Source organism: Canis lupus, chromosome 5 (genome assembly GCF_011100685.1).
Source record: "Canis lupus familiaris isolate Mischka breed German Shepherd chromosome 5, alternate assembly UU_Cfam_GSD_1.0, whole genome shotgun sequence".
Taxonomy (NCBI): Eukaryota; Metazoa; Chordata; class Mammalia; order Carnivora; family Canidae; genus Canis; species Canis lupus.
Genome location: NC_049226.1, coordinates 74,963,171 through 74,979,339, shown reverse-complemented (window position 1 = coordinate 74,979,339; position 16,169 = coordinate 74,963,171).

The window sequence follows — 16,169 nt, the reverse complement described above, 5'->3', positions numbered from 1 at the left end:
TACACAGGGCAAGTCGAAATTAAATTTTTATTGTTCAGATAAGTCTAGACTCAAAGAATTCCTTCCTATAGAAGAAAATAAAGGTTCTGTCTAGAAACTGTAACTATACATATACACTCCGTTATATACATATACATATATATATTTAAACTTCTATACATATATGAAACATGTCCACTAAAGTCTTATGGAAATAAATGCAGAGATCACATATAACATGTAATAAATAACAGGTATGACAATATAATGTAAAACAGCTTCAACAGATCTTCCAGGGAACACAGCTCTTGTGAGATCCCCTGTTACATAACAGTCCCTGGTCAAACAGAACAGGGAGTTGCTGTCCACTTTCCCCTTGAGAGATGCGTTGAGCACGTCTGCAGCTTAAAGTACTTAAACTCATATGCAACAGTGGAAAGTGGATATTGTTGTCTAACCCAAGAGTTTACAAATGTATTTGACCAAAGTACCCCTTTCCATTGAAATACTTATTAACCTGCTCTAGGACTAGTGGTCCAAAGACACAATTTGAGGAAAACCATCATAGAAAGCTCAATTTATTTTTCAATGTAAGTTATAGTATTCATTTCAGTACTGATTCAGATATAGTGGTCATAACTTATGGTGTTTACCCTATTTTCCTAAGTTTGTGGCAGCCTTACCTAAGGTGTATCTTCCTATATTTAGCCAAAATGGATGCCAATATAGTAATCTTTGCTTGTATTTTTTTTTCATTGAAAACTGCATCTTTGTATGCACATGAGCTTATGTATATAACGTAATACATCCTATATTAAAAACATAACATTAGGGGTGCCTGGGTGGCTCAGTTGGTTGAACGTGAGACTCTTGGTTTCAGCTCAGGTCATAATCCCATGGGTCTTGAGATCCAGCTGTGTGGGGCTCTGGGCTCAGCAGGGAGTCTGTTTGAAGATTCTCTCCCTCTGCCCCTCCCCATGCATGCTCTCTCTCTCTCAAATAAATCTTTAAGCAAAGTAAATACAAATAATATTCAATATTATGTTTTGACATTATATATGAAAAGATTCTATATATAGTTAATGGGCTGCAGTTTCCTATTGATTAAAATGTACAAACAAAACAGGAGAAAAACTGTAAAAAGATCCCTGGGCCTTTGGGGCTTCTCCTAATTTCTGATGGTCCAGCTGCTTGGCTGAGTGAGTTGATCTATTTTTATATGCAAAAGAGGGATAGAAGACATTAAAGTAACTTATCCTGTCTTAAAGTGAATCTCAAGGGATTTCTAGAAATATGTATTCTTACATATAAAAATATTTATCTTATATAGAAGAATATGCATCTCACATATAAGATAAAAATATAAATGGTTAAAGGGAAAATATTAGTACAAAGATAAAAAATAAAAGCAAGGCTGAAGATTGGATCAGTTAATCCTTTAAAATGTTTTTAGTTCTAATATTCCGAGATGCTGTATTTGAAAATGAGCATATGATTTATTTTACTTGAGTTTTACTGGCTCTCTGTTTTCATGCTTTTCCAGTACAGCATCCAGGGACTAGATAAATGTGCTGTAAAAATGCATCTTTAAAGGAAATTATATTCTGAATTTATTTAAATCAGAATGTATTTTATAAGAATTGTTTTCAGGACTTGAGGAAAATTAAATAAAACTGCAATATTTAGGAATTTACTTTGTATCTTTGAATATTAAATAAGTTCATTCCACACTGGTTATAAATTTATATGCACATACAAATTCTGTATTTGATTAATATGTATTTTACTGAGTCTCCATTGCTTCATAATTATCCTCTGTTTTGGCAAAAATTATTCTCTTAAATCATAGATTTAAAAAAAATAAGCTCAATATCTCATTTATTTTCCAGTTTTCTTCCTTCATCAGATTGACTATTCATTTTAGGAATATTTTCCTAAAGATGTTTTCATTGTATGAACATCTTTTAGTTTACTACTTGTTGCTTTTATGCTTTGTTATTTTTATTTGGAGAAAATAAATCCATTGACATTCTTTATGTATTTTTGAGCCCCTCTTCAGAACATTACATTAGAATGGGGTGATAAATAGGACTCATCCCTTATGCATTTCTGGTTGATCTTACTCTCAGCACATATTCCAGCAGCCACCATCATAAGATAATTCAGCATATCTAAAAAGGACTATATCAATTTAGCAATATCTGCTTTGGGTTTTAGGTGTTTTGGCCCATATTACTCTGTATTTGTTCTGTCTGCTTTGGTATCCCCAAAATACTGTATTATCTGCTCCATGGTGTTCTTTATATGGATGTTATTTTGTTCTATATATTCTATGATTAAACAATGACATCATGCACTTTAATGAATTTTTTAAAAAGTTCATTAAAAATATATGAAGTAGAAATACCTAAATAGCTCCAAATTATTATCTTCCAATAATGGTAATAAAACTTCTCTCTCTATATATATGTGTATATATATACACATATTTTTTTAATTTGGCACTAGATGGCACGTTCTTGGGCAGACTCAGAGAAAGCATATAATTCAATGTTATCAGCCAATTGCAGTTTACTATGTGCTAGGCACTGTGACAAGTGATTAACATGTAAACTGTAACATTTAACTCTCACATGGAGATTAATTAACTTCCCAAACTATAGCTGCAGCAGCAAGACAAGGAACATGCACATGTGCACAAATGCATGCGCACGTGTGCACACACACACACACACAGCCAAAAGATACAACTACTTGTGCTCTTAGCAATTAACCTATGATTTTTTTTCTCTACCATCCCTAGTCTAGTACAACTGAAAGCAATTATAAAATAAATATAGAAATTTAGCTGTGAGAGTTTGGAGCCCGTAGATTTCAATGACTAAGAGAAATTAAATGTTTGGGAAGTAGAGTTGGTTGGAAGATGGTTGACAGAAAAAAGAACACAGAGTTTCCTAAAGAGATAAAATTTTTTATGGTGATGAAACTGTGCCCAGTTATAAAATGTTTTCAAATGGACTGGCTTTTTGTATTATCAAAAAGCAGTCGAATCAGCTGAGATACAGAGAATCATATACATTTTTCCATGTTTTTGTAAAGGAAGTAAACAGTAAATTAGGATTTGGCTTAATTTAATTTTAGGCAAATTCTACAGCTTTTTTATATCTAGTCCACAAAACAGGATTCTACAGGATCTTCTCAGAGATGCGGAAGTACAGATGAGTTAGTAAGTTTCAGTATTCATTGTTTTTTTTTTTTTTTAAGGATCAAATCCTCTATTATGTTCAAGACAAAACAACATATTACTTTTGTCTGTTATAGCTGAACGAGCTAAAGGAGGCAAGTTTCCTTTTATCTCTTTCCCAACTCAACCTCCCTTCTAGGGCCGCCTCTAGTTTCATTTCACTCAGGGCTCATAACAGAGTTTGAAAACCACATCTCCCTTCTACTGGCACCCTTTACTGATAGTGGCCTGCAGAGGCTAATAACCTATCAGAGGTTGTAAAACTAGGCTGTGGCCGCTGTGCGGGGGCTAAGATTCATACAGTGTCCCCACTGGAGATAGCTCTGTGGTACACAAATACAAAAGCAGACATGCCACAGATTATTAAAGCTAAAACAGCAACAGACTTTCCTGTTCTGTCCCAGGAATGACAGGTGTGAGACCATCATTCTTGGGACTGGGAAAGCCACAAAGGATATGAGAGACTGGTTGTAGATGACTGGTATCCATGAAGCAGAGCACAGATGGAGGAAACGATGTATTCAAGGATGTTCTGTTTCCAAAAGGAAGGATGGATGGTGGTAAATAATGCCTGTAGTTCGAGAATTCACCTTCTTTGAGAAGAGCCCATCAACAAAAAACAAAAGGAGGGAGAAGAAGTAAAATACAATACACTAAGAATAAGTCTCAAAAGGAGGTCTGGTTTTTGTCTGGAAAGCTTTAAAACTCTACTAAGGTGAGTAAGGTACATAAAAGAGATTCTGAATAGCACAAAGACATCTCTTCTTCCCAGAAAGGTAGATTAAATATCACAGAGATGTAAATGTTTCCCAATCTGATGATGTCACCTCAAGCCAGACACAGGGTCCCTACACACACCATGCTGCAGAACAATGTATATCTTCATCCTCATGGTTTAATGTGTTCATGTGCGTGCATGAAAAAATGTCTGCAAAAAATGCATGCCAGGGATCCCTGGGTGGCGCAGCGGTTTGGCGCCTGCCTTTGGCACAGGGCGTGATCCTGGAGACCTGGGATCGAATCCCGCGTCGGGCTCCGGGTGCATGGAACCTGCTTCTCCCTCTGCCTGTGTCTCTGCCTCTCTCTCTCTCTCTCTCTGTGACTATCATAAATAAATAAAGAAAAAAATATTTAAAAAAAATGGATGTCAACTATTAATGACAATTTAAGAATCAGACTAGAATCAGGAATTGTGGAAGATCTGTGAACTCGGATTTAACACACTTCATGTCCTGCCTGATTTTTTTTTTAAAAAGGATACTGTTTTTACCTTACAATTTTATATTAAAGCAAAACCAGAAGTAGGGTAAGCTCAAATATAACCAATAATACCCTTTTATCCCTTCTTTTTTCTTTCTTTTTTTTTTTTTTTTCTGGCTTAGATTGACTTTGCTGATGACCTGGAAGCTGAGGGTTTTTTTTTTTTTTTTTTTTCCTGATAAGCATGATGGACAGTGAAAGGAGGACACAGGGCTAATAAAATGTGAACAAAATTTGTGCAAAGATGAAATCGTCCCAAAATTTCCATTCATTCTGCAAACAATCTGATGATCAGATGCTTTCATTATACCCTGTGTGTTTCTCTCAAAGAGAGAAACAAGGCAGCATTTTGATAATACTGACTTTTGGACAAAAATTTAAGCAACTGATTTTGGAAGGCCTTGCTTTGCTAGAGTTCCTTTTCGTGTGTATGTGTGTGTATGAGTGTGTGCGGTATGTGTTCCCTCTGGATTCTTGTATATTATAGAACATTTCAATCCTCGATGTTGTATTTCTTTCTTCCTCCTTCATTTTTTTCCTTAGTGTGATTGTAAGATAGCTTAGTAGTAGGCAGAATGAAGACCTCTCAATGACGACTACGTCCTAATTCCTAGATCCTGTGGATACCTTTTGTGTCAAAGGGAAATTTAAGTTGCAGATTGCATTCAGGTTGCTAGCCAGCTGACTTTATCATGTGGAGATATTCTGGAATACACAGGTGGGCACAATGTAGCAACAGCGTCCTTCAGTTGGAAGGTAGATAAGAGTAATGTACAGGGATGCAGTTACTGGCTTTGAGGATGAAGCAAGAGGCCATGAGCCCAGGAAAGTGGGTGGTCTCTAACCAGGAAAAGGCAAGGAAGTGGATTCTCTCCTGGAGCCTCCAAAAGGAACACAACCCTGGCAACATGGTGATTTTTGTTCATTGAGACCCATTTCGCACTTCTCACCTCCACAAATCTCAGACAACACAATTTATACTGTTTTAAGCCACTGAATTTGTGGTAATTTGACAGTGAAAGTGAACATACCAATCTAGAAAGCGTAGGCTGCCAGATGCTTCCCCTGTAACCCCTGGTTTACCAGGCTGGTCTGAGGGCCTCCTCTGAGCTCTAAGATCCCCACCCCAGTCCGTGTTGGTTTTATTCTGTGTAGTGGCTAGAAAGACGCTTGAGGAGAAAGCCTTACTTGTCTGAGGCTCCAATCTTTAATCTCTTGGGTCTCTGATGAATGGACGCCTAGTTCAGAGATGCCATAAAAATACATTGAGTATGATTGTTGGTTACTATGGGCAAATAAAGTTACTTTCAGAATATAATTTTACTACAATCTACCTCCAGTGTTCTAGTAGTTAATATTCTGTTTACCATGTTCCTGAATACCTAATATAGATAATTTCACATAATACTTGAAACAACCCTATTGGGTAGGTACTACTGTTATTGTTATCAGCATCACTCCTGATTTATTTGTTAGGAAACTAAACCAAAGCACAGACAAGCTGCTGACAGACTCCATGGTAGTATGCTTTACCACCTTGTTTTTAACCTTCGCAATTTGCCTCTGGAGTCTGAGTACTTAATCAACACAACTGACAGTTCTTCAATATGTCCATACAAAAAAAGTCTACCCCCATAAATCACCTGTGATGCTGAAAGAGGAGGCTTTAGCTAAAAATGTTAAGGTTATCATACCCAGAATGATGGGCCCCGCCAGGTGAGTGGATGACTGAAGTCATGGCCCAGCAAGGTGGATACACTTTTGGATGGAATCTAGTCCAGAGTTTAGGGGAGCTTCCTGCTGCAAGAGATGCACAGAATTGAAGATAATCTATCATGTACTCCTGTTCTCAGCAGGAACCCAAATTTCATGGTATATGGTCTTAGGAGGTTTGCTCAATGCCCCTGAAGCCTTTTGATTTGTTCTTGCTACAATGGCTCCAGTCACATAAATGGAAGCACTTGGAGGCTGCAGTGGATACTATTGTGCTCTAGCAGATACCTGCTCCTGGGCCCAGCTGATGGGAATATTGGCTGCCGGCAGCTCACAGCACATTCCTTGAGAGAGACCACATCCCCAGGCTTAAGCCCAGATGCCATTTTACTTTTTACATGTTTTTCTATACCAGAAATATTTTACCCCAGTGAAAGCTTGTCAATTGGCTATTAGCTCCTTTTTTGCTGACTACATACTTAGCAGATACATACTATCAAGTGACAAAAAAGAAGTAGGAAAAGAGTTCTCCAAGCATTATAAAAGTTCTTACCTTTGTTGACTCTACACTTAACAGTAGTTTCTACCATTTGAGTATTCTGATTTATAATCTCTAAATCCAGATGTTTAGTTGAATGAAACAACATTTTTTAATTCAGAGATTTCAAAGGCAGCTTTCTAGAATGTTCTAGAAAAAAATATTTGAAGCATACAGAAGGCAAATTGGTATAGAACCCAAGTGGCGATGATATTCTGAATGGGCTGTTAATTGAGGGAGATAATTACTAGGTATGTTAGATGCCAAACAAAACAAAACAAAACAAAACCAAAAAACAAAACTATCCTGGTGAGAGAAACAGTAGCACTGTCTATTCTCTTTGTGACATCTGCTTAACCTCTCTTTGAAAAAGTATGCCAATGAAAATTTTTGCCTGCTATATGCTGAAAAATATAAATGAAACCCAGAGTACCCATGATGGTGATGAGCTTCCGATAGTTTTTTCTTCATAGATGCTCAGCCACTGACTATGCATCCTCATAAGACAAATTCATAGATAGAGACTCCAAATATAAAAGGAAGGTTGTTTCAGTTCACTAAATGTGAAGAGAAAAGAACAGTTAAAATATTCCTAAGCCAAACTTACCCTGAAAATATTTTTTTCTGAAAAAGCAAAGCCCAGCATTTTATAATGCATCAAACTACAGAATGTATTCATATTCAATAAAGTCTAGTTATATTTTATGATTAGAGATAATATAAGGCTTTGGATGAATGACATTCTTGATGTATTTGAAACAAATGTTTAATGGCATGAAAGCATACAATTTAAGGACACATTTTTTAAAAGCAGCTTTTTTCTTAAAGAATTCAAACAATGTTAAAAAATACTATTTAAGAAGTGCCAAATTTTACCTTTAAGTTGGCAATTTCACGTCAGTTTTCTGTTTGCTTTCATCTCCCCAATTCTTTCAAGAGGGAAAAAGAAAACGGAGTATCTGTAATCACACTGTAATCATTAAAACATCCTGAAGGGAACAGAGGAGCATGTTCTGAGCCTTCTAAAGTCTTGACATTTGCAGCCCCTACAGAGAAATCAGAGAAACAACTATCACAAAGAAGGTAGCTTTCAAAGCTGACCTAACAGTCATTCAAAGCTAAATAGTTTCAGCTTTAAAACAGGACTCAAACTAAGTATACGATTCTGAAGGTACACATGAATGCCCACCTGTGTCTACAGCTGTGTCTGGGTCCATCTCTAAGAAATTAGGTTTTTAGTGCTATAAAAGGAAACGAATTCCTGTATTTTTTTTGGAAATGTGGGCCTCTTCATGGAAATAGAATACAGAAAAGTGTTTATTAAAATAGTTAAAATATTAAGAGGTATAGAAAACTCCCTTAAATTTACTTACATCGATATCGTCTCCAGATATGCAGAATTAATAATTTATTTAAAAGGAAGACACTGAAAAGTCTTAACAGCAGGGACCTGAGTAAATATGTAGGAGGTAGGCAGATTCTATAGTAACTCAGATTTGAAACGTCTTCCAGGGGTGCCTGGGTGGCTCAGTCAGTTAAGCATCTCACTTGATTTCAACTCTGGTCATGATCTCAGGGTTGTAGGATCGAGACCTATTGTAGGGCTCTATGCTGGGTGTGGAGCCTGCTTAAGATTCTCTTTCTCCCTCTACCCCTCCCCACCTTGTGCTCTCTCTAAAAAAAATAAAAGGTTTTCCACTGTTTCAGAGTAACAGAAAATATGGTTTTGTATTACCCATAGCAATGAAAATATAGCTAGGCTAATAGACAATTCCTGAAACTCACAAAGCCACTGATTTACCTACCATCTCATAAACTCATACATACATGAACCCAATACACCAAATAATCTTAGCTAATTTCTATCTTCTTTTCCCTTTATCATTCTTTGAATTGAAATCTGAAGTTCAGTGTGATGGTTTATAGAGATAACCAGTCTCTGGATAACTAAATGCCAGCTTGATATTCTTCATAATTATTGTAGAACATGTCATCAGCAAGAGACCACCAACTGAAAGTTCTTCTTAGCTACAAGTTGATTAATAACATTTAGAATTTGAAGCAACATGTAAGCACTGAGTTGTAAACTGTTAGCCAGAGAGGAAGACATTATGAATCACCATTTGGGATGCTGTTCACATAATCCATGAAGTTGCACAGGAGAAACTTCATAAGCCAACACATTTCATTCCATCCAATAATGACCATGGGTCATAAATGTAGGCAGTAATGTCTACTGACTTCGGGTCTAGGTGAAAGGAGTCCACTTGCAGTGGTCTTGCAGGCCACTCCACTTCCCAGAGCAAGTGTTTAAACATCATGTCTCGTGTGGAAGAGTTTAAACAAGGCACATATTTTGTATGTTCAAGCACAGGAGTATTTATACAGTATTACTGAGGCACATCATGGATCTTCCTAAGTAATGCATACCAAGGTAACTATGTTCAGAGAAGTTTACAAATAGTTCCTCTCTTACAGATACTACAGTGTTGCACTTGTCAGATGGAAAGCAATAATACTGATTCAATTCTTTTTGCTTGTTGTGCAACACTAGCTAGCAAAGGTTTATTATTTTTTCCTTGGGTGATATTTCTAGATGAAGTGAAGTGCCTGATAATTTCTTTTAACATATTTGCAAAGCTGAATTCAGCCCCATGATTCATTGTAACAGCTTCAGAACACCATGTGAGAATTAAAAAATGAATAAAAATGCAGTAGAAAGGAAAATTCAAAGCCTGCCATTTGTTAGAATCAATTTTTTTTTTTGCAAGCACAGCACTTCAATCTCAATAGTGTTCCAAAGGCTCCAAAGCTTATAATGGTGGGGATATACATATTTTTCTCTTTGAAAAACAGGCCAGGAGATAATGAAACTATAATTTCAGAATACTGCAACCGATATAAAATGGCCATATGTGTGGTGTTGAAACACTCTATATGGGCACTCTCTGTAAAATAATCATATGATTAAACTAAAGGGGTAAGAAAAAAGAATTTTTAAAAAATGAAAGAAAATAAAGAAATATTAAATACTGTGGGATAACAATCTATTCAAATCAGCGCTTTATTCAGGAGAAGAGAGTTAATAAAGATTCGAGCAGAATTCAATGAAATAGAGACCAGAAGAACTGTAGAACAGATCAATAAAACCAGGAGTTGGTTCTTTGAAAGAATTAATAAGACAGATAAACCATTAGCCAGTCTTATTAAAAAGAAAAAGACTCAAATTAATAAAATCATGAATGAAAGAGGAGAGATCACAACCAATACCAAGGAAATACAAACGATTTTAAAAACGTATTATGAGCAGCTATACGCCAATAAATTAGGCAATCTAGAAGAAATGGATGCATTTCTGGAAAACCACAAAGTACTAAAACTGTAACAGGAAGAAATAGAAAACCTGAAAAGGCCGATAACCAGGGAGGAAACTGAAGCAGTCATCAAAAACCTCCTGAGACACACAAGTCCAGGGCCAGATGGCTTCCCAGGGGAATTCTATCAAACATTTAAAGAAGAAACCATACCTATTCTACTAAAGCTGTTCTGAAAGATAGAAAGGGACGGGATACTTCCAAACTTGTTTTATGAAGCCAGCATCACCTTAATTCCAAAACCAGACAAAGACCCCACCAAAAAGGAGAATTATAGACCAATATCCCTGATAAATACAGATGCAAAAATTCTTACCAAGATACTAGCCAATAGGATCCAACAATACATTAAGAAGATTATTCAGCATGACCAAGTGGGATTTATCCTCGGGATGCAAAGCTGGTTCAACACTCGTAAAACAATCAACGTGATAGATCATATCAACAAGAACCATATGATCCTCTCAACAGATGCAGAGAAAGCATTTGACAAAATACAGCATCCATTCCTGATCAAAACTCATCAGAGGGTAGGGATAGAGGGAACATTCCTCAGCATCTTAAAAGCCATCTACAAAAAGCCCACAGCAAATATCATTCTCAATGGGAAAACACTGGGAGCCTTTCCCCTAAGATCAGGAACAAGGCAGGGATGTCCACTCTCACCACTGCTATTCAACATAGTACTAGAAGTCCTGGCCTCGGCAATCAGGCGACAAAAAGAAATAAAAGGCATTCAAATTGGCAAAGAAGAAGTCAAAGTCTCCCTCTTTGCAGATGACATGATTCTGTACATAGAAAACCCAAAGGACTCCACCCCAAGATTGCTAGAACTCATGCAGCAATTCGGCAGTGTGGCAGGATAAAAATCAATGCCCAGATAGCAGTGGCATTTCTATACACTAACAATGAGACTGAAGAAAGAGAAATTAAGGCGTCAATCCCATTTACAATTGCACTCACAAGCATGAGATACCTAGGAATAAACCTAAGCAAAGAGGTAAAGGATCTATACCCTAAAAACTCCAGAACACTTCTGAAAGAAATTGAGGAAGACACAAAGAGATGGAAAAATATTGCATGCTCACGGATTGGAAGAATTAATATTGTGAAAATATCAATGCTACCTAGGGCAATTTACACATTTAATGCAATCCCTATCAAAATACCATGGACTTTCTTCAGAGAGTTGGAACAAATCATCTTAAGATTTGTGTGGAATCAGAAAAGACCCCAAATAGCCAGGGAAAAAGAAAACCAGAGCCCAGGGCATCACAATGCCGGATTTCAGATTGTACTACAAAGCTGTGACCATCAAGACAGTGTGGTACTGGCACAAAAACAGACACATAGATCAATGGAACAGAATAGAGAATCCAGAAGTGGACCCTCAACTCTAGGGTCAACTAATATTCGACAAAGCAGAAAAGGCTATCCACTGAAAAAAGGACAGTCTCTTCAATAAATGGTGCTGAGAAAATTGGACATCCACATGCAGAAGAATGAAACTAGACCATTCTCTTACACCAGAAACAAAGAGAAACTCAAAATGGATGAAAGATCTAAATGTGAGACAAGATTCCATCAAAATCCTAGAGGAGAACACAGGCAACACCCTTTTTGAACTTGGCCACAGCAACTTCTTGCAAGAAACATCTATGAAGGCAAGGGAAACAAAAGCAAAAATGAACTATTGGGACTTCATCAAGATAAAAAGAAACACAGCAAAAGAAACAGTCAACAAAACTAAAAGACAACCTACAGAATGGGAGAAGATATTTGCAAATGACGTATCAGATAAAGGGCTAGTATCCAAGATCTATAAAGAACTTCTTAAACTCAACAGCAAAGAAACAAACAATTGAATCATGATATGGGGGAAAGACATGAACAGGAATTTCACCAAAGAAGACATAGACATGGCCAACAAGCATATGAGAAAATGCTCTGCATCACTTGCCATCAGGGAAATACAAATCAAAACCACAATGAGATCCCACCTCACACCAGTGAGAATGGTGAGAATTAACAAGACAGGAAACCACAAATGTTGGGGAGGATGAGGAGAAAAGGGAACCCTCTTGCACTGTTGGTGGGAATGTGAACTGGTGCAGCCACTCTGGAAAACTGTGTGGAGGTTCCTCAAAGAGTTAAAAATAGACCTGTCCTACGACCCAGCAATTGCACTGCTGGGGATTTACCCCAAAGATACAGATGCAGTGAAAAACCGAGACACATGCACCCCAATGTTCAGAGCAGCAATGTTCACAATAGCCAAACTGTGGAAGGAGCCTCGGTGTCCATCGAAAGATGACTGGATAAAGAAGATGTAGTCTAGGGGATCCCTGGGTGGCTCAGCGGTTTAGGACCTGCCTTCAGTCCAGGGCCTGATCCTGGGGAACTGGGATCGAGTCCCATATCCGGCTCCCTGCCTGGAGCCTGCTTCTCCCTCTGATTGTGTCTCTGCCTCTCTCTCTCTCTCTCTCTCTCTCTCTCTCTCTGTGTGTGTGTGTGTGTGTCTCTCATGAATAAATAAATAAAATCTTAAAAAAAGATGTGGTCTATTTATACAATGGAATATTCCTCAGCCTTTAGAAACAACAAATACCTACCATTTGCTTCAATGTGGATGGAACCGGAGGGTATTATGCTGAGTGAAGTAAGTCAATCGGAGAAGGACAAACATTATATGGTCTCATTCATTTGGGGAATACAAAAAATAGTGGAAGGGATTATAGGGGAAAGGAGAGAAAATGAGTGGGAAATATCAGAGAGGGTGATCGAACATGAGAGACTCCTAACTCTGGGAAATGAACAAAGGGTGGTGGAAGGGGAGGTGGGCAGGGGTGCTGGGGTGACTGGGTGACGGGCACTGAGGGTGGCACTTGATAGGATGAGCACTGGATGTTATGCTATATGTTGGCAAATCAAACTCCAATAAAAATATACAAAAAAAAATCAGTGCTTTATTAATTCAACTCAAATCAATTTAATTCTTTCCTATGTTTTATTATTTTTTTTAATTTATTTTTTATTGGTGTTCAATTTACTAACATACAGAATAACCCCCAGTACCCGTCACCCATTCACTCCCACCCCCCGCCCTCCTTCCCTTCTACCACCCCTAGTTCGTTTCCCAGAGTTAGCAGTCTTTACGTTCTGTCTCCCTTTCTGATATTTCCCACACATTTCTTCTCCCTTCCCTTATATTCCCTTTCACTATTATTTATATTCCCCAAATGAATGAGAATATATAATGTTTGTCCTTCTCCGACTGACTTACTTCACTCAGCATAATACCCTCCAGTTCCATCCACGTTGAAGCAAATCGTGGGTATTTGTCATTTCTAATGGCTGAGTAATATTCCATTGTATACATAAACCACATCTTCTTTATCCATTCATCTTTCGTTGGACACCGAGGCTCCTTCCACAGTTTGGCCATCGTGGCCATTGCTGCTATAAACATCGGGGTGCAGGTGTCCGGGCGTTTCATTGCATTTGTATCTTTGGGGTAAATCCCCAACAGTGCAATTGCTGGGTCGTAGGGCAGGTCTATTTTTAACTGTTTGAGGAACCTCCACACAGTTTTCCTATGTTTTAATCAAGACAGCCTTGAAGTGATAGAAAGTTAGAGTTTAGAAGTCAGTTAATTCAGCAAAACCAATCTGTTCCTTTATATAAATAATGACATCAGTATCAAAGCCTTTTCCAACTCTCACAGAGGTCTGCAACTTAAGATTTTTTTAAAAAGATTTTATTTATTAGAGGGGGGCGGGAGTGTGCGCAGAATTAGAGGAAGAAGCGGATGCCCCACTGAGCTGGGGCTTGATCCCAGGACCCCAATATCATGACCTGAGCCAAAGGCAGACACTTAACCAACTGAGCCACCCAGGTGCCCCAATTTAAGACATTTTTAATACAGTCATTAGAAGTTCACGGAAATCCTTTATCAATTTACACATGCATATGCATAAGACATTTCACAGTATATTTACTTGTAGTTGGCTTATACTGGATGGAAAGAGAAGGTCTAATATTTTGAAGTCCATTTTTATTTTTCAGCTGTCAAAGGGTTAACCTGAGGTGCTAGTGATAGATATGGTGGAAAACAAAATATATTCTTTGCTTCATGCCCTAGAGAGTCTTCCACACATTGCTTAGAAATCAGGAAGACAGTTCTACTCTTCTGTTTTATTAGGTGGAAAACAAAGGACTAGGGCACTTATGTGATTCACTTACTGCTACGTAGTTAGTAGACGAACTTCTGAGGTCATCACAACTGCCCTTCACCACAGAAGAAAACACATCTTGTTAAATTTTATTTCCCTTTATTTTGGGGATGTTTATCTACTTTTTTAAATTTGAATTTAACTTCTATGCAAGACACTTTGTGATATAAAACAAAAAAAAAAGAACACTTATGATTTCAAAAATTAATATCTTCATGGAGCTGGGGTCATTCCATCTCTTGAATATCTATCTAGAGTCATTTCAGAGTGGGACATTTCAAACTATAAAAAAAAAAAAAAAACAACACCCAAACTTTACTGTTACATAATTAGTTTACAAATTTAGACTTGCTCCAAATTCTAAAATCTTAGGAGATGTGTTAAAAGCCACATACAGAAGAAAATAAATAAGCTTATGTAAAATATTTTAAAAAATTCAAATCCATATATACTTTTTTGTTTTCTATACACACTATATATTAAATGTCAAATGACAAACTACAAAAATTTAAGTGATAAATAATAAGCTGGGAAAAATTTGCAACCCATATGAAAAAATGATTTATTTCCTTGACTTGCAAAGAGCTTGAACAAAACAATATAGCAGATACAATATGGCATATGTTTATATAAAACTTTATATATTTACTTGTTATATATTACTTATGCATAACATCTATAGTTATATATGTTTATATATGTCTTATTTATAGGCTATATATATTATGCGGAAATTTATATATTTATAATGAAAAGATGTGATTCTTTTCATAGATTCTCTCATTTGAGCGGGTTTACCTTATGGATGAAACAATTTGATACTGTGTGATATCAAAGTGTCTATAATCCCTACTATATGAGGAAGAATGTAAAAATATGTCAATCTGCTAGTAAATCAGAGTTGGGAATGACCCAGCAGATGCAACTGAGAGACAACTATAGGTATGGAAATACTAGATTTACAATCTACAAAAAGACCAGGACATTTTCCCTGAAGTGTTTGAAAACCACGAACACTGCAATGTTAAGACATGGTTTTTAAGTGAGATAACAAAAAAATATAAAAGTTTGTAAGTATAATTGTAATTTTCTTGGCAAATGTTTCTGAACCAAATTGATATTAATGAGTTAAAATGCCATAATTGTAGGGGTAATTTCTTAGACTGAATATTTTGATACTCTTGAGTTAAAATACTTAACAGAATAATTCCATTTGCATAATATTTATTAAACCAATAAAGTAAAATTATGAATGTAGATTAATAAACACATAGCATTTGTATTTGAGATTTACTTAAATCAGTTAAAATCATCTTATATCAGTGACAAACTTAATCCCTAAATAGAATAGTTTTAGCTGAAAGTGAAATCATTATTCTACTTACAATTCTAAATAGTTGTTAAACTTGAGGAAAAACAGATAGCATTTTGAATTGGTTTTGGACACACTGGCATTTACCTGGGGTGGATGAAAACACCTAGGGATGAGATACTCATTGTGCATAAGAAAGAAGTCAATGATTTTCCCATTCATATAGCATGACAATAACTTTGTGATAAAATCTTTTTCTTTATAATATTGTAAAGGTAAAGTACTACATCTCTTTCTATGCACAAAGTAGGAATAGTTCAATTCATTGGAAGTAATCAGTTCTATTGAGAGACAGATTCCCAAAGATGAAAGTCTATATTAAAACTTTCAACATTAAAAATTGTCCTATTTCTACAAAGGTTATCAAACAACGTGGTGTAACACAACCTGCCTGATGGAAATCTGACTTTCCTGATGGAAATATTTTATGGTTCATTTTGATTAGTTTTCTCTTTTG